We start from the raw sequence: 26,189 nt of genomic DNA on the forward strand, positions 1-26,189 counted from the left end.
TGGGTGATCCTGCCATTAGAGAGGTGAAGTGGACTGGCTCAGGTAGATTCATCCCTCTTTTTTTTTTTTTTTTTGGTTTTTTTCGAGACAGGGTTTCTCTGTATAGCCCTGGCTGTCCTGGAACTCACTTTGTAGACCAGGCTGGCCTCGAACTCAGAAATCCGCCTGCCTCTGCCTCCCGAGTGCTGGGATTAAAGGCGTGCGCCACCACACCCAGCTCGTGACATCACTCTTAACTGAACTCTGACTGGGCACATTAAGGAAATGGCTAATCCCCTGCAGGGCTTCCTATGGTGGGGACACAGAGACAAATGTATGCTCGCTCAGTCCACTGGACTCTTTTGTTGGGCTCTTAGCTGCACATGACTACCTGTTTTGTATATGTGGTCTGGGGAGCAGTTGTTGATTCTCTGTATCCACCTACTCAGTAGTCCCCTGGCAACAACCTCAGGCCAAGACGCTCAGCACCCTGCAGTTTGCAGGTCACATTCAATTTCCACACTTTCTAGCCCTCCCCTTGGCAGGAATGACGAGGAAATGCCTTAATGTGCCTGCCTGGTGGGGAAACTGAGGTGCAGTTGCTGCCCAGGGTCACTCAGAGGCTGGAGAGTGGGCCGGCAACCCCAGTCGCTGGGCCCTAGGGATAGCCATTGTGCCAGGGCCTCTCTGGAGTAGATGGCACATCACTTCCTGAGTGAGAAGCAGCCTGGATCCTTCTCTGCTGGGTTTCGCAATGCCGCCTCCTCCCCACCGAGCCTTCTGACGTGGCCTTTTCAAAAGCCCAAAATGAATGGAAGCACATTTTGTTTGGAGAATTTTGCTACACCCCTCACTAGGGCTGGTTGCAAAACCAGGCTTGGGGATTCCTGCTAATGTTGACAATGATGATAATAATAATAATAACAGCCGTTATCAGCAACTGACAGTTAAAAAACAACAACAACAACAAAAATCAACTCTCTGCTTGATAAAGCATCATTGACCATCTCCCAGAACTGAGTGTGTGGTTCAGGGTCTGCTACTTAGTAATACTGACTCCAAGCCTCCTATATCTGCTTCAGCCTCTACTACACCCCATTTTTATTGGCCCCATTTTACAGATAAGAACATTGGACACAGAGAACTTTTAAGTAATTGGACCAAGGCCACATAGATGTCGAAATCCTGGTACCAGGATTTGGATCTAAGTTAGCGAGAGTTTAGAGTCTCACGTTAGCCCCATCCTCTGGGGATCCTGAAGTGTTCCCACTTGTTCACCAGCATGTGATGGGTATGAAGTTTATGGAATCAACTGCAGTAGGCTCATTCCTGGCTTCGGGGAACCTGACTGTATCCACTGGCGATGGGTCCCCACTTGGTAGAAGTAAACAGCCTAAGGCATCCCTGGAATTCAAGTGTCTCAACCCTGTGATAGGCCTGGTCTGAGCTTTGCTGTCCCTTCCTGTGTAGCCCCCACTCCCACCCACCTGTTACATGGTGGTTACTAACGGAGGCTGTGACCTGCCCTTAAAACGTCCTATAGATGTGAGGTTATATAGGTGGTAAGAAGTGACCACCACTGCCAGCCCACTCTGGGGAGCAAACAAGGTACTTGGTTCCCAGGATCTTTGGGTTAAGAAGCAAGCTCCCTCCCTCTGAAACAGAGCAGCAAACCCCTAGGGACCCATCTCCAGGAATGGCATCGCACATGGTCAGAGGGACATTTGGTGCTCTACAGGGGTCAGAGTGCATCTGATGATACAGAACTGGGATTGAAACCCTAGCATGTGCATGGAGCAAGACCCGCTGGTGCATAATTGAGTGCTTACTGTGTACCCAGCATTGCAGGATTAGGAAACCATCCTGACTGGGAGGCACCGGGACATCATATACCCCAAGTTCTGGTCTTGGGGTATTGAGCCATTGGCTTCTGGGCTTAGGCATTTGTCTCTGTAGTGACAGGCCCCTGGTAGGTCTTGACATCTGTCCGGAGTGTGTGCTGTGTGTTCGAGGGAGTGTAGGAAAGGTGATGGACTGCTTGATGCTCTGTTGCTGTGGTTCTTGCCTTAGTGCCTGCGCCTCTCTGAGCTCCATGGTTTCCATTGCTTTTGTGGGGTGGGGGCGCCGTCCGAGTCTCTGCCAGTTCAGCTCTCTGGAACTGCCAGGGTGAACTGAGCTGGACTTCCCTCCAGGAGATCTCAGGAGTCTGGTGTTGTGTTCTTGCCCAGACAATTGCCTGTCTTCTCCACTACCCTCTGTCCCCAAACCCCTGCCAGAGGGGAGAAAGCTTTTACTCCCATCTACTGCAGGCTGACTGGGTGCCGGGATAGTGACGTGGCCAGACTGCGGAGCTCAGCTTGGAAACGGGGATCAGGTGTGCTCAAAACAGGGAAAGTTTCTTCCCACCCCCCGGGCACCCCAGCTGCCTGCCTGCCTCCCCCAGCTGTTGCCAAGCCCAGCATCCTTAGCTCTGCTAGATCTGGAAGCTAGAGCTCTCTGGAGGCTCTGAGCACCACAGCCTTGTTGGTCCCCAGGCTCCAGTGTCCTCTTTTGCTCAGTAGCATGAATTGTGCGGGGGCCTGGGCTCTGGGTTCTGGGTTCTGCAGCGTTGTATTGACCCCTCTGGAGGCCATTTGTCTGGATGCAACCTGCCTTGGGTAGAGAATGGCTTCCAGGCCCTCTGCCACCAGTGTTTTCTATGTGTAAAATCCACAATGAGGGTGTGGGGTGCTGTGCCCATACCTATTTGTGACCGAGGAAACTGGGGCTTGAGGGGAGGGGCATTGAGCCAGCAGGTGATGGGGTAGGATTTGAATCCAGGCACGTGCACCCGTCAGTCTTGGCAGGAAGCCAGGGCCCCAGCCAGAGGCCACTGGTGACCGAGCTTCTGTGTATTCTCTGGTCTCAGTTTCTGGAGTGTACCTATCTCCAGGCCCCACGAAGCCCTGCTGTGGTCACAAGTTAGGAGGTGTCAGCATGTCACACCTTGCTTTCTCAGGGACTTGCCACTTGAAGGCTGTGAGGGATTCCTAGAGGACTGGGCTCGTGTGAGATCTCCCAGGGACTGTGTGGGAATGGCGGGGGCAGGCAGCTCTGGGTGGTTCCAGAGGCCCTGTTCAGTCCTGGACCTGGACTATTTTTGACTGTATGTGGGATTCAGCTGGCCCTCAGGCACTCTGAGAGAGTGCAGTTTGATGGGGAGCTACAGTTGCCCTGGCTGCCCCTGTTAGATGTCATGTATACAGTGTGCTTGTATGTGTAGTGCGTACCTGCATGTGTGTTTGTGTGTGGGGGGTATAGTAGAGGTATGTGTGGGACATGTATGCTGTGTGATGCATGGAGAGATATGTGTGATGTGTTTGAATGTATGTGTCTGTGGCATGTGATGGTATGTATGTATGGGTGTGTGTGTGTGAAGAGGTATATGTGTCATGCGTAAGATATGTGAGGAGGTGAATGTAGTACGGATGGATGGCATGTATGTGTGTGGCGTATGGGGAGATGGGTGTGATCTGTGTATGTGGTGTGTATCTGTGTGGTATGTTGGAAAGTGTATTTGTTTATGTGGTGTGTGTGTGTGTGTGTGTGTGAAGTGGGAGGAGACATGTAGTATGTGTATATGGTGTCGGGGGTGGGGGAGTGGAGACCTATGTGGTGTGGGGTATGCACGGTGTGTGTGGAGGTATCTGCATGGTATATGTAGGCCATAGGTATCTGTGACCTTGGGAGAAAGTGTGCCAGCATGTGGGGGAGGTATGTGTGTCTGGTGTGTATGAGAGACACTCCACCCGGACTCTGGCCAGGCCTTTTGTGTATTGTTGAATCATTCTGACACGGGGAAAGAGATATGTAGACATTGTCATCCCTTGGGGCTTACCTTCCCTACTTCCCTTTCCCATTCCTGAGTATTCATTCAGAAAAAACACATGTCAAGTGCCTGCTCCGTGCTGGGCATACACAGCGAACAAGTGGCTGGGCCCTGCCCCGTGGAGCCATGATCCTCTTGGGAGGCCTGCAGTCATTACATAACCTTCCAGGTGAATGTAAACTGAAGGCAGTGACAGGCTAGCTGCCGCGCAGAACACCATGGTTAATGCTGGGCATCAGGGTGGACTGTCCCCAGGAAGTACCTGAGGCTGGGAAGGCTGCTCCAGAGCCCTGAGGTAGGGGCAGCGTGGAATCCAAGGTGACAGGCTAGAGAGAGCAAGTAGGGACTTGGTATGAGTTAGAGTCAGGCTGGCCACGTGTTCTTACTGGCTACAGAAGACTGCAGGCATGTGAAGAAGAGAGGTACAGAGAAGTGAAGCCAGCTAGGTAGGACTAGGGAGCTTGGGGGGATGTGAACTGGTATAGTCTACCATGGCTGTCCCTGGCGGAGCCCTTGTCCACCTCTGTGTCTGCTCCAGGACATTTGAGTGGGTCTTTTAAGGTGCCGCAGGGACTCTCTCCAGCTTCTGTGTGCATCTGGGGTATAACAGGTCCCTCCCGACTCCCAGCCTCTCCCAGGTACATGCTTCTCAATGAAAGGAACCAGGGAGCCACAGATGACTCCTGGGCTGGGCGGACCCACAGTGCTCCCCTGGCCAGCAACTGCCAGGTTTCCCGGCACTGGCATGGAATGTTGGCTGCCTGCCCACCTGCTGGGGCCAAGACCAACGCTGGCCAACCTCTGCTGACCCAGTCTGCACTCCCTCTGCCGATACTGGCCAGGGAAGGGGCACAAGCCGTGGGCAGCCTGAGAGCTGTCACCAGGACCCACGGGGGACCCAAAGTTTCCAGGAAGCATTTCCAACGCTGGGCTTGATAAATGGTAAAGCTATTCCCAAAGGTTGACAGAGAGACAGCTTCTCTCTGGATCCCTAATGGCAGGCCTGGGGTTCAAAGAGGAACCTGGGCTCCTCCCGCAGCCCACGGCGGTCAAAATGCTCTGTAGAGACTTTCATTGGGTCTGCTTCCATACCTTACGCTCAGGTAATGTGTTTGATGGGAGACCACACTCAGTTGCTTCCACCACGGTGGGCCCACAGCCCTCAATATGACAGTTGGCATGCTCTGTCACCTGGCTCTTGCAGCCACTATTCTCCTGCAGCTCCACAAAAGGGCAGGTCTCCCCGTGCCTGCCTCTACTGTCCCTTTAGTCTGTACCCTGTCAGTCCTCATGTGTCCCTGCACCCCACAGAGGTGGAGACTATTGGGGGGGGTCTTTGGGCATGCAGGAGCCCTTCCAGTCTGATGGCAGCAGTCTCAGCACCAGCAGACACCCAGTCAGGAGTGGTGCCCGGGCACTGTGGAGCCTAGCAGTGCATGTTGCTGTAGCTGCAGGGGAGAGGTGGAGGGTGGCTGCATTTGGGAGTACAGCACAATGAGGCCGGTACCACACAGCTGTCCGTGCCAGTGTGTCCTGTGTAACCCTGTGTGTTCTTCTTTCTGCCTTGGGGACAGCATCCTTTCTGAAGACCAATTCCTCATCTGTCACAGTGGGCTGGTCTCTGTCAAGCTGGCCTAGAGGTCAGTTTTCTTTCCAATCTAGGAGAAGCCAGCCAGAGTCTCAAGGTCTTTTTCCAGGCGCAAAATACATATCTTCTCCCCTTTCTCTTCTTTTTCTTGATTCCTTGAGTTAGTGTCTTGTCATGTAGTCCAGCCTGGCCTCGAACTTGCTCTTTAACTCAGGTTGGCTTGGAGCCCGAGGTCCTCTTGCCTCCTGTATCCGGGATTACAGGGTTGTGCTTCTACACCAGGCCTCATTTCTTGTTCCTGTCCTTTGAGCCCTGTGTGTGGCCTGTCTGTTCCTGTAGCTGCGATATGCTCTCTGAGGCAGAGTCCCACTTACAGCCAGGATTGCGCCAAGAATGGTTATAGGCCAGGTGGGCATTCAACTTCAGCCCTAAAGGGTGACAGTGAGGACCATTTGAAGATGGACACAGGGCACCTGTAGCTTGGTGCTGGTTCACAGTAGTCTCTGAGGATCAGATCTGTCTGTGTATCTGTCTGTCCACCATTACAAGGATCAACTCAGGAGCAATGAAGTGGGCAACAGTATTCCTGTGGTGGAACAGGGGTCCTGGAAGTAGGACCTGTCTTCTCCTAGGCCCAGGATCCAGTGCCCCCTTGGGGAGCTGATTCCCCATCCATCCATCCATCCATCCATCCATCCATCCATCCATCCATCCATCTATCCATCCATCCATCCATCCATCCATCCATCCATCCATCCATCCATATATTCTTTTCTTCATTTGCTATCTATAGCTATGGAACAAGATTTTGCAGCTGGTGGCTGAAAGCTAAGTTACACAGGTGTCCTCCTACCCAGGACATCTCCAGGAGCCATCTGAGGGACTCTAGTGGAGACCAACTTGGCCAGGCCAAGAGGTGGGGGTAGCGCCTGGGTCTGAGTGTGCCATTGTCTCTTGAATGACTCAGGGCAGAGGAGAACAGCACACACACACACACACACACACACACCCAGGCAGGGAAACAGGGCAAAGAGAAAAGGCAGGTCACTTAGCAGATGCTGGTATGGCTGGAGCTGAGCTCATCTAGCCTCAGAACCTAGCACTGCCCCACCCAGGCTGAGAGTGGATCAGGACATGGAGGCTTGCTGTGGAGACTGTGGGCACCTTCAGTAGGTCTACAGCAGGCCATTTCTGCCTGGCTGTTTTCATGAATAGGGTTTTGTTTGTTTGTTTGTTTGTTTGTTTGTTTTGTTTTAAATAGAGAAAGCAAAAAGGAATGAAAGCCGATAGGTGCCCAGCCCCAAGAACTGTGGGCGAGGCCTCCGGGAAATAGCCACTTGAGTCTGTGGACCCTACGGAAGTGAGGTGATAATGAGGGTGTGGGGGGTGAGAGTCTAGTTAGGCGAGCCCAAGTGACTTTAATCAGGTAACAGGAACAATCTTAGTCTCAGTTTCTCCTTTTGTACTCAGAAAAATATCAGGAGCACTGCCTACCTTGAAGGCTTGATTCGGACATGAGGTGGGGGACTCAGATGACCAAGGAGGTGTCTAGGATGGAGCCTGGTGCAGAGTGGACACCCAAGAAATGTCTAATAAGCACCAGTTCTTACAGAAGGACCTGGACCTCCCTGAGAGACCAGCCTGAGAAAGATGACCAAGGGGTAAGCACACTGTAGAATACCAGCACCAAGAGAGATGGTGAAAATGAGGCAGGGTCAGACCAAAGATTCCTGACAAAATGCAGCACTCGGTGGAGGGGGGTACAGTGTACGGTCTCTGTAAGGGCTTCAGGAAGTAAAAGTGAATTCCTGGAACCGCCAGAGTCCTAGGGAGCCTAGGAACCAGAATGCCTGTACCTCACCCACCCCTGCCCCCATGCCTCTCTGGGGCCCTACTGGAGTCCTTCTCTCCTTGGAACCCTCTTTTTTTGGCTGGCCTGGTTTCTACATGGCCCACATTCCGGGTGGCAGCCTTGGGCGGGAGGGTAGGCTGTGAGCCTTTGCTTGGAGGGTCTCTGTCCGGTCCAGCCCTGACCTTGGGCCCCAGGGCACTTCCCTCTGCCAGGAGATGCAGGTGTAAGTGGTGGGCAGGTGGTCCATCTCTCTGGGCACCCAGATCTGATCTGTCAGAAGTCCCCTACTCCATCTGGGCACCCTGCATCGGGGAGCAGATGTATTTAGGCCACTGTACAGATTCTGTGTCAACTGTGCTTGTCACTGGGGAGGCAGGGCTGTGAGCAGCCACACCTGGTACAGTATCCCAGCCCCTCCTGAGCTGTTAGCGAGGCTGTTGACTGCTTGGGGTGTGTGTGTGTGTGTGTGGAACCACAAGTGATAGCAATGTGAGATGGACTGGGGGGGGTCCTCTGCTAAGGGGGCATCTCCTTCTTTCTCCCTGTCCCCTGAGGCATCATCACCCTGACTCATCCTATTTAGGTCACACACAAATCCAACTACTTGCTTCCCACCAGCGTGCCACCTCTGAGCTCCTGGGGCCGCTGCCCCTTCTCAGAACTCAAGCACTCTCTTGCTTGTGAGGGTTCATGGCTACTGTAGACCCAGTGCTAGAGACCTGAAGGTGAAGGCGTCCAAGCTGACCAAATCTTGGGTTAGGAGAAGGCTGGCAGACTTCTAACCCAGCACACCTGTTGACATAGAGGGAAGACCTACAAAGGGGCACCGGGATGTGGCGATGAGCTGAACCAATTCTAAAGCAATATTCTGTGCTGAATCCTGGCAGTTAAGCTGAGTGAGCCAACACTGGGAGACATCAGCCCTCCTGGCTGAGAGGACAGCAGGTGTGAAGACCCACAGTAGAGGGAAGACAGGGCTGCTTATAGAAGCGGAGAACTTGAAGGCAGGCAGATTGGATCGTTTTGAGCCCCAAATGCTAGGCCGAGGGGCTGGGTTACCTCACCTGGCCACGAGGAGCTGTGGGTGTTTCCAGCATGGCTATGACCAGGTCAGGTGCAAGCGTGGCCGAGTGAGGGTCACTGCTTCCCCCGGCTGCTCTCCAGGCTGCCCGGGCTTCCACAGCAGATGCACGGGGCCGGGCTAGCCAGCTGGGAATCAGAAATAGCATGCACGTGCTCCCCCTCCTCAGCGCCTTTCAGCTGTGCCTGCCCAAGTCAAGGACGGCTCGGTGCTTGCGAGCTGGGTGACCTTCTCCCTCCCGGTTATTAATATACCACCCGCTGGGCCTTAAGGTAGTGTGGAGAGCGTGAGGGGTGGGACAACAGGGAAGAGCTGAGACTCAGAATCCTACCCGGCTACCAGAGAGATGCTGAAGATGGATGGAGATAGTGTACCCACTCTGCCCTCCCACCACCTTCTAGATGTCTCTATGTCACTCTGCCTGGCAGGTATACTTATTCTTGAGTCACCCATCCTGTGCCAGGCTCTGTGGTGGGCAGGGTCCGTGGACCCAGGCTGGTCCTTGGGGAACTCAAAAAAGTAAGCAAAGTCATGAGGAGGCTCAAGTTGGGAGGCAGCTGGAGCTGAGGGTTCAGCCTGGGGTCACAGAGGCTTGACTAGGAGTGGGGCAGGGGAGGTAACCCTTGGGCTGAGTCCCAAAGGATGAAGAGTTACTCACAAAGGATCAAGATGAACACTCCTACAAAGGGGCCACAAGTATGCAAATAGAAGCGAGGGGGCGGGTCCCTGTTGGCAGAAAATAGAGAGGAAGGTGGTCAGGCTGGGTAGGTGTTGGGGGAAAGTGTGTGGTGGTGGTGTGCAGCCTTGGGGACTGTCCTCGGGGCTTGGGGGTTCCGTACTTACTACCTGGCTTCAGACAAGTTTCCTCAGTCCCCTGACTCTCTGTGTGGAAATCTCAGCCAGCAGTCCCCATTTGGAAGACCATTATGGAGGGAGGAAGTGCTTGGGGGTGGCACTGGGCCTCGCAGCGGGTGCTCACAGATGGTATGGCAGGTGATATTGGCGTTCTTTGTGGGTGAAGTGCAGGCGTGCGAATGATTTTATATAAAATGGCGCCACATTAGTTCAGTTTTTCTGTACCGGCCTTTGGCCCCATGTGGATGCTGTTTTCCAGTCAGACTCACTTGAATCTGTGAGTTGAGGTAGTCTGTGTCTTGTCTGTACTGATCCCCAGTGTCCTATGCAGTGAGACACATCCCCAGCTCTTGAAGAAGCCCTACCCTCTAAGCACCCAGGATTCTCTCTAGACCTTGCAAGGGAGATGCTCCTTCTGTCTGGCTGCCTTTCCTCATCTTCTGTCAGGAAGTCTCCTCGCTGCTGTGTAGTGAACAGATACCACACTGAGTGGGCGTCTCCGTGTCGTGTCCACCGCTGTTGACAGGCTGTTGGGTTCCCTCCAGGAGCTGACTGTGGACAACTTTGAACTTTCCTCCGAATGCCTTTTAGTAAAGTGCAGAGTTGTTTATGGCGAGTGTCCAGCCAGGGCTGGGCTTCCCCATCGCAGATGAGCACGCCCAGCTTTGGTAGGTCTGGCTACACAGTCTTCCGAAGAATGTGCTGATAGCGCCCTGCCTGCAAATGACTTCAGCAGCAACCCCATGTTCTCACCAATGCCATGGCTCTTCCCTCAGCCACAGACACCCTCTAAGTAAATAAAGTTTTAATAAATTAATTAATTCAGTGCACTGACTGATAAAAGAATAAAAATTTAAAAGAAAACAATAAAATAAACATTAATAATAAAGCAATGATTGTAAAGAATGCCCTCTAGTAGGTAAATGGATAAACAAACTGTGGTATGTCTACATAATGGAATATTATTTGGTAGTTAAAAAACAAACAAAACACCAAAAAAAAAACACCCCAAAACCAACAACAATAAAAACCAAAAAACCAAGCTACCAAACTGGAAAAGGGGTGTGGGGTGGGTGGCGGGATAGCCTGTAACACAATAATTACTAAACTTAGTGGTTATGGTTGCTAGGGATGGGGAGATGGGAGAAGAAGGATGGGCGGATGCTCAGGTATTTTGGGGTGAGGGCAACGAGACTATATTCTGAATGATATTTTAGTGGAGGGGTCCATGCTGCTACACGCGTGTTAAAACCCAGGGGATGTGCAGCTCAGAGGGCGTGGCCAATGCCAAGGACTGTGTGTGAATGTGGGCTGGTCAGCTGTGACAGCTACTGTGCTGGCTCAGGGTGTTCTGAATGGGAGCGACTGTCAGAACGGGGTGGAGGTGGGGGTGACTGTCAGAGATGCCAGGGTGTGAAACCTGTGCTTTCTGCTCAGCTCTTATGTAAAACACTGTTTATTTAAAGACAGATAAGATGTTAGAAATAATAAAAAAGGAAAAAGACATAACCAAAACTCACTAGCAGTGCATGGTATGACTTGGGCCACAAGATTCCCGGGGGCCCACCCCTGTGGAGATTTTTCTTTTTAAATTGATTTAAACACTACATTTATTTGATTTTATTGTGTGTGTCTGTATGTGTGTGCACATGCCACAACATTCATGTGGGGATCAGAGGAGAGATCACAGAAATAAGATTCTTTCTGTCCACTATGGGAATCGAACTCATGTCGTCAGGCTTGCTGGCAAGCACCTTGACTTGTTGAGCCATCTTACCTGCCCAAGATTTTTCTCTTTCCTCTCACTCTTGTTCCCTCCTGCTGTCTGCTGTAGAAACACATCCCTCTTACTAAGCATGGCTTTTAGCACCTCCAGGGGGAGGCGATTTAATCCTGGTGATGGAGTAGGAGCTGTTGTTTGGGAACAGACCTGGAGATTGATAAAGCGACAGAGTCGTGGGCTCTGGGCTCTGCGCGTCACGTCCGAGCAGACGTGATTTAGAAAGGCATCACTCCGCTGCGTGTCAGCCTCTCAGTATAGTTATCTCCGAACGGTGGCATGAGGCTTGCTCCATTCTGGAAATAAATGATTATGGATGTGTGAACAGATGAGTCTTAAAATTTCGAGACAATTTTAGAACCTTTAAATTAAAAGAGCCCATGAAGGTATGCCAGTTTAATCTTTATTCCTAAGTGTAGCCTTGATTTATCTCTCTTTTTAAAAAAAGTTTATATTGAGGTATAATTGATGTATAATAAACCATACACAGACACCTACCGACAACCAAAGTCTGCCTGTTCCTGTGTGATCTTCCCCTCCCCCTCTTCCCCCTTTGCCCATCTTTTCCCACCTGTTTCCCCCCTCCCCCAAGCAAGGATCTGTTTGCATTTCCTGACTTTCTGTGGAAGTGGACTGACACACTGTTATTCTCTCTCTGTCAGCCAACTTTCTCTTGAGGTTCCTTCCTGACTGGAGACTTTCTCACATGGCAGCAGCAGCGTCCACTAGTCCTTCTTTGTAGCCGTTGTGTGGGTGTGATATCAGTTACTTATTGATAGACATCTGAGTGTGTTTCCAGTGTGAGATGATTTCAAACTTCTTATGGACAATTCTATCTAAGTCTTCCTGTGAAGCTGTGCTTCAGTTCTCGCAGGAAGATGCTGAGAAAAGTGGCTAGACAAGATGTCAGGTATGTGCTTAGCTTTTTAAGAAACTACCAAGTTTTTCTAGAGTAAGGTCGCCATTTTCGTTCCAGTCCCCCCCCCCCAGCACTGGGTTAGGTTGACGTACTGAGCCTTCTTGCGTTAGGCATTCCATTCCGTGGGTGCAGTACCTCGTCAATTCTCAGCGCCTCACCACGGCGTCAACTTTCAGTTCCTTAAGGACCAGTAGCATGGAACATTTTTTAATCCACAAAGTGTCTTCTCAGTTTAAATCTCTTCTCTTTGATTTCTTCTTATGGAGACCTGAGTGCTCTTTTTTATATTCTGGATACAAGTCCTATAAAAGGCATGTGAACACCCTGTTTTTCCCAGTTTGTGACCTGGCTGATCATTTCTGGTAGAGTGTCTTCAAGGAGTTGGTTTTCATTTCTGTGGAGCCCAACTTACCAATCCATCCTCTCTGACAAATTGTGTCAAGTGTCACACCTAAGAATCTTTGTCTAACCCAAGATTATCATGGGGTCCTCTACAGGATTTTTGGTTGGTTGGTTGGTTGGCTAGCTGTGTTTGTGATGTTTTAGAGTCTTTTATTAAATTTTAAATCAGTTTCATTTAAGCATATGGGTATTTTGTCTGCATGTATGTCTGTGCACTGTATGTATGTCTGACACCCAGGGGCCAGAGAGGGCATCAGATCCTCTGGGATTGAGTTAAAGATGGTTATGGACCACCACGTGGGTGCTGGGAACCGCAATCAGGTCTTCTGGAAGAACAGCCAGTGCTCTTAACCGCTGAGCTCCAGTCCAGTTTTAGAGTTCTAGATTTCATTAACTGCAGTCCGTATTTTAACTGTTCTGTGTAACGTGTAAGTTTATCGAAGTTTCTTGTGTTCCATAGAAATATACCTTCAGTATAGTGTTTGAAAGGTCTCCTGGGGATGGTGAGATGGCTCAGAGGGCAGAGGAGCCTCCAAGCCTGATCACCTGAGCTCAATCCTGGGATGCACATGGTGTAAGCAGAGAATTGACTCCCACCTGTGCACTCTGGTACACAGTGTGCATATATAAGATGGGTAAACAAATGGTTCTTGTTACTGTTTAAGATGTTCCACTGCATCCTCTGTGAATTCTCCTGGCTCCACTGTGTTCTTTTGTCGAAGGTCAGTTACCCAGGGTTTGATGATCTAACTGAGATGGGCAGGGTTGAGGTACCAGGCTTTTGGTTAAATTCACAGCAAAACAAATACTAACAAAATAAATGGTTGGAGGAAAGAGAGAGAGAGACAGAGACAAGAGACAGGGACTGATTTAAAAATCAGTTGTTTACAGCTGGAAATGTCCTTCTGTTTGCAGAAGACTTGCCTAGCCTGCATGAAGCCCTAAGTTGGATCTCCAGGGACTACATAAACCAGTCATAGTTGTGCAAGACTAATCCCAACACTCAGGAGGTGGAGGCAGGAGGATCAGAAGTTGGTAGTCCTGGGCTCCAGAGCTGGCTTACCAGTTGAGAGAGTTTGCTATTCTTGCAGAGAACCCAAAGTCCAGCATGCTACACCTAGGTTGGCTCACAACTGCCTGTAACTCTTGCTCCAGGAGATCTGATGACCTCTTGTGGCTGACACAGGTAAGTGCACACATGTGCTCACATACAAATACATTCTTTTTTTTTTTTTTTTTTTTTCCAAAAAATGTTCAAGGTCAGCAGGGTGTGGTGGCACACACCTTTAACCCCAGCAGTCAAGAGGCAGAGGCAGACAGATCTCGAGTTTGAGACACGCCTGGTCTACAAAGTGAGGACAGCCAGGGTCATGATGAAGAGAAACCAAGAAGAAAAAAGTCAAAGGTCAAGTTCACCCTCAGCTGTCTGAGGCCAGGCTGGGCTTCATAAGACCTTGACTGAAGAAGAACAACCACGACTATTCATGCGAGTCTGTCTCTGGCCTCTCTTCTGCCCCGTCGGTCTGTCTTCTGTCTTCAGTGCTCTTGCACTGTTTTTGGATGTCGGTCCTTTGTCTTCAGTGCTCTTGCACTGTTTGGATGTCGGGCCCTCCAACTTCGCTGTCCGTTGCCAGGGTTGCTTTGACTCTTGTGTGTCTTTTGCATTCACTTGTGAGTTTGAGAATTCGTTTTTCAGTTTCTGCAAAAGTCTCTGCTGAGATTATGGTTGGGGTTGACTTGACTCTTCGGATCCATTTGAAGAGGATGAGCATCTAAACAATTCTGAGTATTTTTTTTTTTGAGATTTATTTTTATTTTATGCATATGAATGTTTGGTCTGCATGTTATTCTGTGCATTGTGTGTGTGCCTGGTGTCCTCAGAAAGAAACCAGAAGAGGGAATTGAAACCCCTGAACTGGACTTATGGACAGTTGTGGGCTGCCGTGCAGGTGCTGGGAACTGAACCCAAGTCCACTACTGCTGTAAACTCCTGCCCTATCTGTCTAACCCAAATTGCAATTTTTAACCAGTGAGCAATATCTCACATATTTTATTCAGATTTATTTCACTTACTTAGTCAGTGGGGAGGGTTCATGCATTTTGGTTTTCCATTGTTTGGCAGCTCATTCGTCTGCTCTGCTTCTCTCCATTTTTGATGTGACTCTAGGTAGGTGGCAGTTAGAGTTGTCTATTTTAGACAGTTCACAGCCAGTATAGCAACAAAGTAAGTGTTTGAGTTCTGCACTTGTGTCTTCCTATACTGATGAGGTCACTGGCAATTGGTAGCTTGTGTGTGTGTGTGTGTGTGTGTGTGTGTGTGTGTGTGTGTGTGAAGTCCTTCCTCTAAGGGTGAACATGTCATTTGCAAACCTCTGTCTTCCAGCTCTGAATGTCTTTTCATTCATCTCCTTGCTTGATTGCTCTGGCCAGACCTTTCAAAGCGTTCTGAGCAGGAAAGATGTTTCCTGTCTTAGAGGAAGAGCCCGCTCTTTACCATCCACTAGGAGGGTGGCCAAGTTTTGACATATACTCTTTAAAATGTTTTCTATTACTGGGCTGGAGCGATGGTTTAGTGGTTAGGAACACCTGTGTTCTTGTGGAGGACCTGGGTTCCCAGCTCCCATGTGGTGGCTCACAGCTGTCTATAACTCCATTTCCAGGGAGGATCTGATGTCCTGTTCAGGGATGCTTCTGGTTCTAGGTACATGCATGGCGAACAGACATACATGCAAGCAAAGTGTGCGTACACACAAAATTTAAGAAATAAATAGTTCCCAGCATTCTAGCAAATTTGAGGCCAGCCTGGTCTACAAGTGAGTTCTAACCAGGGCTACATAGTAAGGATCTGTCTTTAAAAATAAACAGCTGGGTGGTTGTGGTACATACCTCTCACTTGGAAGGGAGAGGCAGGCAGTTCTCTATGAGTTCAAGCCCAGCCTGGTCTACAGAGTGAATCCAAGACAGTCAGGGCTACGCAGAGAAACCCTATCTCAATGAATAAATAAATAAAGCAGAACTTTGTATGTTTGTTGTTGTTTTGTTTTTATGAGATGGGATCTCATTCTGTAGTCCAGCATAGCCTCAAATTCCTACTGATCCCTCCCATTTCATCCTCTGGAGTGCTGGGGTTACAGGCAAAGGCACCCACACTAGCTTGGTAGATTCTTTCCTGTGTGGAGCTGTTCTCTTCTGGGTTTGGGAGGATGCTCTTCGTCATGGTTCATGTTGGAGCTTGTTGGAGGCATTTTCCATGTCAATTGAGATGGTCGTATGGTTTTTCTCTTGGGGTCAGACCATGTCTTTCATTGATTGACCCTCAAGCGTGGAATCAAGCCTGCATTCTCCACACGAATCTCCTTTGGTCAGGATCCTACTCTTTCGGTAAACAGTTGAGTTGGGTTTGCTGAAACTTTGGAACTTTGGCATCCATGCTTATGGAAGATGTTGCTCTATTTTTACTTTTTTATTTTTGTAGATTCCAGGTCTGACCATTTATTTGTTACTCTTAAAGACTTACTTTCGACTGGACTTAGAAGTAGAAGCTCTCAGCGAGGACAGCCTACGTCTCCTGGCAATCTGTTCCTGTTGCTTTTCTTTAGCTTCCTTCATTCTCTTGGCCAAAAGTTTAGCATATTCTGCAGCCTCCTCGTTTTTTTTTTCATAGTGCGCATTGTTTCTTCAGCTACGTTCACGTTGGTGCCTCAGGACATGTGGAGTAGCGAGATGCTGAGCCTGGTGTGCTTCAGTCCTGGGCTTCTCACATCTTTAAGGGCTTTCTGACAGTAATAGCAGACACATCTTCTTTAGAGAGATTGAAAAGATCCTGGATTCTGTTAGCTGTTAGCCACGGAGGCCCAGCAGTGTCTGTCAGTCCATTAATGTCCTTCTCCCCTTTCTTCACAATAACTAAGTTGAGAACACTCAGATTGGCTTCCACACGGCATCTATGAACAGACTTGCGCTTACTTCCTCTCTCCAGTTCCTCTGGTCTATAACAAGAATGCCCCTTACCTAACAGCAGGCTTATAGTCTTGTTGGCCAAGACCCCTTGCTTATGGGAAATTCTTGTTTGCCCCTCCCCCACCCCATGTGCTGACTGAACCACACAACCCTTCTATTCTTCACCCAGAGCTCCAGCAGCCACTTCTGTGGCTTTCTCAGAGAAAATGAGTCTGCATTCATTGTCCACTTCTATGAGTGTGTGGTGGCCAGTGGCTGGGAAGTAGATTCTCGGCTTTCTCTTGTCACTGTCGGCAGACATTAAAAAAAAAACCTAGAAGACGTTGATCTTAATTTCCATGGATTGTGTTGGTTTATCCGGTTTGAGTATTGGGGCACCATTAGATGAGATAAAGTATTGCCTTCTCTTTAATCTTTTTTTAAATATTTATTTATTTTTAGTTTATGTGTATAGGTGTTTCTTGCCTGCATGTATGTCTGTGCATCATGTGTGTGCAGCAGTGCACATAGAGATAAAAAACAAGGTGTTGGGTCCCCCAGAGATGAAGTTAGAGTCAGTTGTGAGCTGTTGTGTGTGTGCACTGGGAAGTGAGCCTGGGTCCTCTTTGAGAGCAGTCAGTGCTCCTGACGACAGAACCTTTCTCTAGCTCCTCTTTAATCATTTAGAAAAAAGTAGTATCTTTCCCAACAGTTGACACTGAACAAGCTATGAAGTCTTGTTGTGGAGAAGGCTTTTTGTGTTTTGGTTTGTTTGTTTATATACTGCCTTTTCCTAGCGCCAATACTTCTCTCATTTTAAAAATTCAAATATTTCAGTTGACCCCTAAGATTGTTCCTATGTGTGAAGTATCATGTGAAGTTTCACTGTGTGTACACTGTGCAGCATTCAGGTCAGGACAAGTGTCTTTCTCCTTACACATAGATCATGGGTGAGCATTCCATGTCCTTCCTGGCCTTTAAAAATATGCATGACTGTGACTCTAGACAGCAGAATACCCGTGTGCCATAGAATGAACTCAGTCCGCAAAATTTTCCCCTAAATATACAAATGATTGTATCCTTAACAAATATAGGGTTACTCAGTCTATTGGCTTACAGGAGCTTTGGTTGTGGTATTTTTCAAGAAATGTATCCAGCTGTGGGTGGCTCATGCCTGCAATCCCAGCATTTGGAAGTCAGAGGCAGGTGAGTCTCTGTGACTTTGAGGACAGCCTGGTCCACAGTGAGTTCCAGGACAGCCAGCAGAGACTCTGTCTCAAACAAAGAAACAGTAACAATAAAAAAGGGGGAAAAAGAGAAATGTATTCTGCTCATTCCTTTTGAAATGTATCAGTATAGAGTTGTTTATAATGTTACTTTGCTGTCATTATCTTTGGTGTGTGTGAGATGTGTGTGTGTGTGCCTGCAATGCAGGGGCATGTGGAGGTCAGAGGGCTGCCTTAGGTGTGGGTCCTCAATTTTACCCCTGACTTGAGAGAGGACTTCTCTGCCCTGTGGGGACCAGTGACTTTCCCAAGACTCCCTGGTCTTCACCTGCTGAGACTTGCAGGAGTGCTAGGGTCACAGATGCTTGAATGGCTCTGTAGTCTGGAGTCACCCACCTCCCCAGCCCTTGTTAAATAAAAGAATCCTACATTTGTTTCCAGTGGGTATGTGCACATGTGTGGAGGTCAGTGGACAGATTCTGAGAGCTGACTTTCCCCTCCACGATGTGCGTTCTGAGGATTGAATAGAGGGTGTCCTCCCCTGCTATAGTGGGGAGCAGCAGCACGGTGGGAGTTGGAGGTGGAGTGGGGAGTTACCACATTTAACGTGTATCGAGAGAATTTGCATTAGCTGAGAATAATAATGCATGCTTGTAATCCAAGCATTGGGTAGGCAGAGGCAGGAGGACCGTTGTAAGTTTGAGGCCAGCTTGGGCTATATAGTGAGTTTCAAATCAATCAAAACTCCAGAGCAAGACTCTGTCAAAACCACAGAGAGCTAGTGAGAGATGGATTTGCATGTCACATGTGTTCCTCACTTTCCTTATTACTGTGAAAGACCACTTATCAGAAGCCATTAGGAGGCAAGAGTGTTCGATTGAGTTACTCTTTTGTCCATGGTGTGGACCAGGGGTTCGACTTCGTCGTTGTGCGTGTAAATAATAAGCTGTGTTGGTACGTTTGCAAAAAGACTTCTCTCCCATTGAGTGGCCTTGGCACCTTCTTTGAAAATTGATTAATCATAAATGTGAGGTTTGTTGTCTTCTTCTAGTCTCTCAGCTTTATTGCATTGATCGTCTTACCGACAGCAGCATGCTCTCGGTCACTATAACTCGGCAGTAAGCCTTCAGCTTTATTATGCTCTTAATATCTGTAGAGTTTGTAGGATGTCGCCTGCCTCACTCCTGGTATTGGCAATTTGTGTTTAATCTCTTTCTCTTTCTCATTTGTAATTTTCCCCATCAGTCTGGGTATGTTTTAATGAATTTTATTGATCTTTGGGAAGGACCATCTTTTGCTGCTGATTTTTCTCGATCGCTTTTATATTTTCTCTTTTATTGATTACAATTCTGATGTCAGTTATTTCCTTTCTTTTACTTAGTTCAAATTTAATTTGTTTTTTTCCCCCTAATTTTTGAAGGGGACAGCTAGAGTCGATGATTTTTAAATGGTTTTATTTTCATGCACTTGGGCATTTTGTGCTATAATGCTTCCCCTAAGTGAATATTCCACACACAGAAAACCATCTTTTTAAATTATGTGTGCACATGTGTTTTCTGTGTGAAGAGCTGCAGTTATGGGCGGTCGTGACCTGCTGAGGCTGCTGGGAACCAAGCATTGGTATTGCAAGAACAACAGTCATAACCCCTGAGCCACCAGCCCTGTCCCACCCTTGCGACCTGTGTTTTTGTTTTTATTCGATTCAAGTAACTTGGCATTTCCCTTCTGGTTTCCTGTTTGTCCCCTGAAGTGACTTGGCAGTGTCGTATTTACTCCCCAAAGATTTGAGAATTTCCAGGGATCTTTCTGGAGTAGCTTTTAGTTTAATTCTGCTATGATCAGATGGTGTATTGTGTGACTTGAATCTTTAAAAATATATTAAGACTTGTTTAATAGCACAGAATATGGCCTATTTCTGCAAATGTTCCACGAAAAGAATTTGCAGTCTGCTGTTAGTGAACAGAGTGTTCTAGGAATATCACTTAGGCCAAGGTAGTTGAGAGCACGGTTAAGGTCTTCCGTGCCCTTCTTTATTCTCTGTCCCATCACTTTATTAATTACTGCAAGAAAGGTGGAGAAATTTGCAACCCTAGTGGGGATTTGTTTGTCTCCTTCCCCTTACATCTCAAACCCCTCCCTGCTTCCTCCTGTGAGTGTGTGTGTGTGTGTGTGTGTGTGTGTGTGTGTAGTATACTGGACAGCGTATTTATTCCCTTGAGACATCTCTCACCGAACATGGCACTAGCCTAGCAGCCAGCAAGTCCCAGTGATCCTCTTGTCTCCACTTCCCAGGGTTATACACTGTCTTGTGGCTAAGCGCAACATTTTTGTGTACGAGTTTGGAACTCAGGTCCTCACATGCACACAGTGGGTGCTCTCAGGTCCTTATGCACACACAGTGGGTGCTCTTAAACACTGAGCTGCCTCTCCAGGCCCCAAGCACATTTGGCTTTGGGTATTTTGAAGTTTCACTTAAATGCGTAAATATTTGGGGATATTCTTCTTTGTAAGTTGACCTATTTCTCATTGCAGAAGGACTTTATCCCTGAAGTACACTTTTCTTGATGTAACTGAAACTGGCAGTGTTGATGTGATTTGCGTTTTTCTACCTTTCTAACTTATTTTTAAAAGATTTATTTATTATTTTATGTATATGAGTACAACATTGCTCTCTTCAGAAACACCAGAAGAGGGCATCCGATCCCATTACAGATGGTTGTGAGCCACCATGTAGTTGCTGGAAATTGAACTCAGGACCTCTGGAAGAGCAGTCGGTGCTTTTAACCACTGAGCCATTGCTCCAGCCTCCCTTTTAATGTTTTATCGTTGTTGTTTATTTCCTGAGACAGAGTCTTACTACATAGCTTTGGCTGTCCTAGAACTCACTCTGTAGACCAGGCTAGCCTCAAACTTACAGCGATCCACCTGCCTCTGTCTCCTGAGTGCTGAGATTAAGGGCATATGTGCCACCACACCTGGATTAATTTGTAGTTTTTATTTTTATTTTAATTAATTAATTAATTAATTTGGTTTTTTTCGAGACAGGGTTTCTCTGTGTAGTCCTGGCTGTCCTGGAACTTACTCTGTAGACCAGGCTGGCCTCGAACTCAGAAATCCGCCTGCCTCTGCCTCCCAAATGTTGGGATTGATGGCTTGGACCACCACACCTGGCTTAATTTGTAGTTTTAAAAATAAACCTATTCTCTTAGAATTGTTCTTACATTTGTGTGTGTGTGTGTGTGTGCATGTACATGTACCTCTATTTGCACATATGTGTGTGCATGTACTTGTGTCTGTGTCTGCACTTGTGTATACACATGTGTACATGTGTGTGTGTGTATGCACAAGTATGTGTGTGTGTGTGTCTGTGTATGCACATGTGCATGTCACTACATACCTTAATGGTTAGAGGACAAACTGTGGGAGTTGGCTCTTCTCCCATGTGGGTCCCAGGAATTGAACTCAGGTTTGGTCAGAGATAGTGACAGGAGCCTTTACCTGCTGAGCCATCACTTTGGGCCTATCTTTGTTGTTTTATAATTGAAATGTGTTTCTTCTTTCTTTTTTTCCTTTTGAAACAGGTATCACACTGTGTAGTCTAGGCTGGCTGTGAACTCTCAATCCTCCTGCCTCAGGTTCCTGAGTGCCGCGGTAACAGGTGTGTTTCACCACGCTCGGTTACATTTCTTATATGCAGCATATAGTTGTATTTTTAAAACAAAAGCAAAACTTGAATCTGAGACTCTCTGCCTTTTATTTGGGACAGTTAGACAACTTATATTTAATGTGATTGGTGATAAGGTGTAAGTCTCTGGTGTATTTTCTATTCTCTGCCTTCTTTAGCTTTAACTATATTTTCACCGTTCTGCTTATCTGTTTGTGATTAGACATTACTGTTAGTGGTTGCTAAGTGATGTGTAGTATACATTTTCAATGTCATGGCTTACTTCACAGCCTGGAGAATATTGACTGGTATTCCTCCTTTCCTCTCTTGACTGTGTGTTGTTTGTTGTGCATTTTACTTTTATGGGTATTATCATCACACTATATTAATGTTGTTGCTGATGTTACTATTACTATTGTTCTGGCATTTAGGAGACTCCTGTAGCAGATTCCCGGCTGGCCCAGAATTACAGCTATTGCTGCTCTCTGCGGGCTGGAATTGTGGGCATGGGCCACAGTGCTGGCTATGTTTAATAGTTTTGTCCAAATTATCACTTGACTTTGAAAAAGGTTTAAGTGACAAGAACAGTAACATTCAATAGTACCTCGCAGGACTGCTACGCCCAGCCTTTTCTGTTCTTCTTACAGAGAGCCATGTTTTCTCCACCCTCTACCCTTTAGCATGAAGGGTTTTATTGTGCCTTACGGTGTGAGTCTGCTTACGATGATGTGTTTCTATTTTTCTGCCTAAAAAAGCCACTATTTTGCTCTATTTGTTGGTGTTATTTTTCAGTGGTCAGAGAAGTCTAAATTGGCAGCGCTTTCTCTCTGTTCTCTTAGACCTTGTCCCAGGGCTGTCTTACTAGCTCTGAGTGACAGGACTCTGCCATCTCTCTCTTTGCTCCTCGATGGCACAAAGCTTCTTTTTTTGGCCACGTTCAAGGTTTTCTTGGTCGCTGGATTTGAGCAAGTGGATTATGGCTTATCCTGTATCGTTTTCTTCATATTTCTTATATGAATATGTAATTCCTTGAATTTGAGGGTTTAGAACTACAACTTTACACATTAATTAAATGTAGTTCGGGGATAGGGAGACAGCATGAAGACCGAAAGCTTGGTGGAGACACTTCCTGATCTGGTTTCTCTGTCTCTCAGGTAGGTCTGTGGATACCTGCATTCCAGGGCGTTCTGTGTCTAGCTATGACTTGTTTCTGAGTCCGAATGCACAGCGGCCGAGTGGCCAAGGTGTCAGGTGGCTAGGTGGGTCATTTAACTTGGTCACTCAGTGTCTCCTAGGTACCTCCTGTCCTGAGACACGAGAGCAGGGCCTCCAGCTGGCAGGACATTGGCCCCTGACAGATTGAGCCACAGATTCAAGGAGGCAAAAGCCACACAGGGGATGAAGCAGATGCCCTTGGAAGGAGCAACCATGCTCTTGCTCAAGTGTACAGCCAGCATGGCCCCCAGCACATGCAAGACCATGGGGAAAGAGGCCTGCCTGAGACCACCCCCACCCCTGGCTTTTGTTTGTTCTATTCATCTTAAAGCTTAAAACTACGTTGGGTTGGGTGACAGTTCCAGCTCCAGGGACGTGGAGGAGGACAGTTCCAACCACTGGGACAAATGACTGTAAGTTGGAACTTGGTGTCGTTGTCAGCTTTGTCCCGTGGAATAACCGGGGACTGGTTGCCTTCTCTGTCTGAACCTGTCCTGTGTCTGTTAACTGGGGACTTTAATGTGTCACCTGCTTGTAGTGGGGGTTAAGTATAACGCAGGGTGTTGTAGGCCAGATGCTCAGGCATGTATAAAGGTGGGTGTCCTCATGATGATCTTGAGCGGAAAATTTAAAAAGTCCAGAAGGACTTACACCAGGATATAAAAAGTGCTTGCCCCTGGGAGAATAAATTCATTTTCAAGGGCCTTTCTGGCTTCTTCTTTAAGTATATATCGTTTTTTGTAATAAAGGAAAACCATGCTGAGAGCTAGGTGTGGTGGCATATGCTTGTAATCTCAACACCTGAGAGGCTGTGGTCTGAGGATCACTTAGGCTAGCTTAGGCTCCAGAGTTAGTTTTAGGTTAGCCTGGGCTATCATGAGACCCTCTGTCTAAGGACCTGAAAAAGCCTGTGACAGTTAAGGTGTGTGTTTCTCCTCTAGCACTCGTCATTAGAGAGGCTGAGGCACCTGATGGACCTCAGGTCATGAGGCTTCATGGCAAAGGGCAGGAGGTCATGCCCCGGCCCCTCCACCCCACTCACAGACATGCAGGGACTACTATAGAGTATGAATGGAGGCCAATGGAGTGTGTGGTGTCTGGAGTCAGAGCTTGGTGTTCACTGCGACCTCAGCCAGTGCCTCTGTTCCTTACCTATAAAGCAGCCATATGGTGGACCTACCTCACAGGTGACAGGCTTGACTTACTGTCTTCATAGACAGTTATCGTCACTGGTATTATATGACCTTTCTGTCATCACCCATTATTGCGTTAAGACTAATCCAAGTTGTTGTGAGGGGCGGCATGTGGGTGAGAAAGCACAGCAGAGAGAGCTGAGGCCCACAGGCCGGCAGTCCAGCTCTGCGGCCCCAGGATTCCCCTCTTACCTCTGAGGACGATCATGTCTGCCTCCTGACTGATAAGTGGGTCTGGTATCCAGTGCCAGCACTGACCAGTGTCCCTTCCATGCCCCTGTGGCTGAGCCATGCCGTTAGGCTTCAGGTTGGAACTAGCCAGCAGCTTGGTCCCCCAGCTTCCTCAAAGCCTTCGCCTCCCTGCACCCCGAAGGCCAAAGAGGGACAGGGCCCACACAGCAACGTTTATCTCCTCATTAAGTCACCCTGCTCCAGGGTTGTGATTAGATGCATAGTCGGGCAGCACTGGGAGCCAGGCAGGGGGCACTTGGGCTGCAGGTCCCCTGCCTGTGTGTCGTTGGGGAGAGGGGCCAGGGAAGGGGGTTTGCTTGTCAGCCCAGGTCCCCATATCAATGTGATGATGGTTTCAGAAAAAGAAGCATAAACACTGCTCTCCTGCTCGCTGGATACCTGCTGTATACCCTGGAGCAGATGTTGCTCTGTCCTTAGGGAGCTCTGAGAAAGTAAGTAAGGAAAATAAGGGCTAGGGAAAGGGCTTGCTGGATAGAGGACCAGGGTTGGGTCCCCAGCATCCATTGAAATGCTAAACACAGTGGTGTACTGGGAACTCCAGAACTTCAAGGGTAGAGTCCAGCAATCCCTGGGATTGGTTGACTAGGTAGCCTAGGCAAATCTATGAGCTCTAGGTTCCCTGAGAGACCCTGTCTCCAAAAAACTAGGTCAAGAACTACTGAGGAAGACACCAGTGTCAGCCTCTGACTTCTGACTGTACCAGGACCCCTACACACACACACACACACACACACACACACACACACACACACACGCATGCGCGCGCGCGCAGGTTAGGAGGATCTTCCAGGGAGAAGGGATGACATTTGAGCCAAAGCCTGAAGAGTTGGCCTAGGAGCCAGCTTTTAAAGACCTGGACTACAACTAGGCTGTGGTGGTGCACGCCTTTAATCCCAGCACTCAGGAGACCGAGGCAGACAGATCTCTAAGTTCGAGACCAGCCTGGTCTACAGAGTGAGTTTCAGGACAGCCAGGGCTGCACAGAGAAACCCTGTCTCAAAAAACAAAACAAAGACTTGGACTAGATAGGCCTAGTTCAGGCAGAGCAGTGAATGCAGAGGCCCTGGGGGGCAGGGGGCATGGCCTGATTCTGCCTGACATTTTCAGGGGTGCTGTCTTTATTATTGTTCTATTGCTATGACAAAACGCCATGACCAAAGGAAGTTAATAAAGAAAACCTTAATTGAGCTTGCGGTTTTAGAGGATTAGAGACCATGGTGGCAGAACAAAGGCTTGGAGTCAGGAACAGCTGAGAGCTCACATCTTGATCTGCAAGCCAGAGTCAGAGAGAACTCCGGGTCGGATCTTTTGGAACCTCAAAGCTAATGGCACGCCTCCTCCAGCAAGGCCACACCTCCCTCATCCTTCCCAAACAGTTCACCAAATGGGAACCTGGTATTCAAAACTATGAACCTGGGGGCACCATTCTCTTTCAAACTGACATAGGTGTTAAGGAAGATGGAGCCCAGGGAATTAAGGATCAGGCCATGGAGAGTAGAATAGGCAACCTTGGAAACTCGGGAGCCTGCATGTTTACTTTCCTGTGACTTCACTTGGATGAGATGGGCCCACAAGTTGCTGGCCCCTCCCAGGGTAAGTGCTGAAGTCAGGTTGGTTTGATGGAGTTCCTCCTCCCAGCCTTCAAGCCTTACCTTCTCCCAGAAGTGGGCGGCTCTCCAAGGTGCTCCCCAGGACAGCTGCAGCCCCACCCCCTCCAGCCTACCTACCCTCATCCATCCAACTCACACACTCAGGTCGTGTTTTCCTTTCTCTTTCTTGCTGTGCCAAGGATGGAACCCAGGTTGTGCGTGTGTGAGGCAGAGGCACTACCACCCAGCCTGGCTCACCCACTTAGGGCTCAGCTGGAGCGAGGACGAGGAGAGGATTGTTTCTTCGTTGTCCATGACTCTGTGCAGTTTGTACATGAACTCCCTCTGTTCTATGCCTGGAAACAGTAGCACAGAGGGTACAAGCCAGTGGGCCAGGCAGGTTGAGATGGGTGGCCAACCCTAGCCTCTCGGAGTGTCTCAAAAATGTGCAGGAGCATGCATGTATCAAGTGTCTCTTTTTCCCAAGTCCGGCTGAAACTTGCTACATTGCATTGTCTGTCTGGTGTGAATGTTAAGGTGGGAAAAGGCTGGGAGAGAAAGGTGTCTCGAGGAGGTCAGAGCTGAGTCACTGGGTCTCTAGTAATTCTGGTCTCTCTAGCCCCTCCTCTCTGCTCCAGCTGCTCCTCAGTGGGGTCCCCAAAGCTGGTGACCCCAATTTCTCCAGCTAAGGCAGCTTGTTAGCATCTCAAAGCTGCCTGCCTGCTGCCATACATATTCACCAGGCTTCAAAGAAGCAGCCCCAGACAGGGTTGGTTCTTTACCTCCA

General features: G+C 48.5%; 1 protein-coding gene and 1 pseudogene across 3 annotated transcripts in view; one reads left to right on the forward strand and one right to left on the reverse strand.

The window, feature by feature from the left end:
- Positions 1-26,189, forward strand: part of Dlgap4 (DLG associated protein 4) — a 150,238-nt gene that overhangs the window by 3,501 nt on the left and 120,548 nt on the right. The window lies entirely within an intron of this gene.
- Positions 15,838-16,585, reverse strand: LOC110307417 (annotated as a pseudogene).

The sequence above is a fragment of the Mus caroli genome, chromosome 2, assembly GCF_900094665.2.
Source record: "Mus caroli chromosome 2, CAROLI_EIJ_v1.1, whole genome shotgun sequence".
Taxonomy (NCBI): domain Eukaryota; kingdom Metazoa; phylum Chordata; class Mammalia; order Rodentia; family Muridae; genus Mus; species Mus caroli.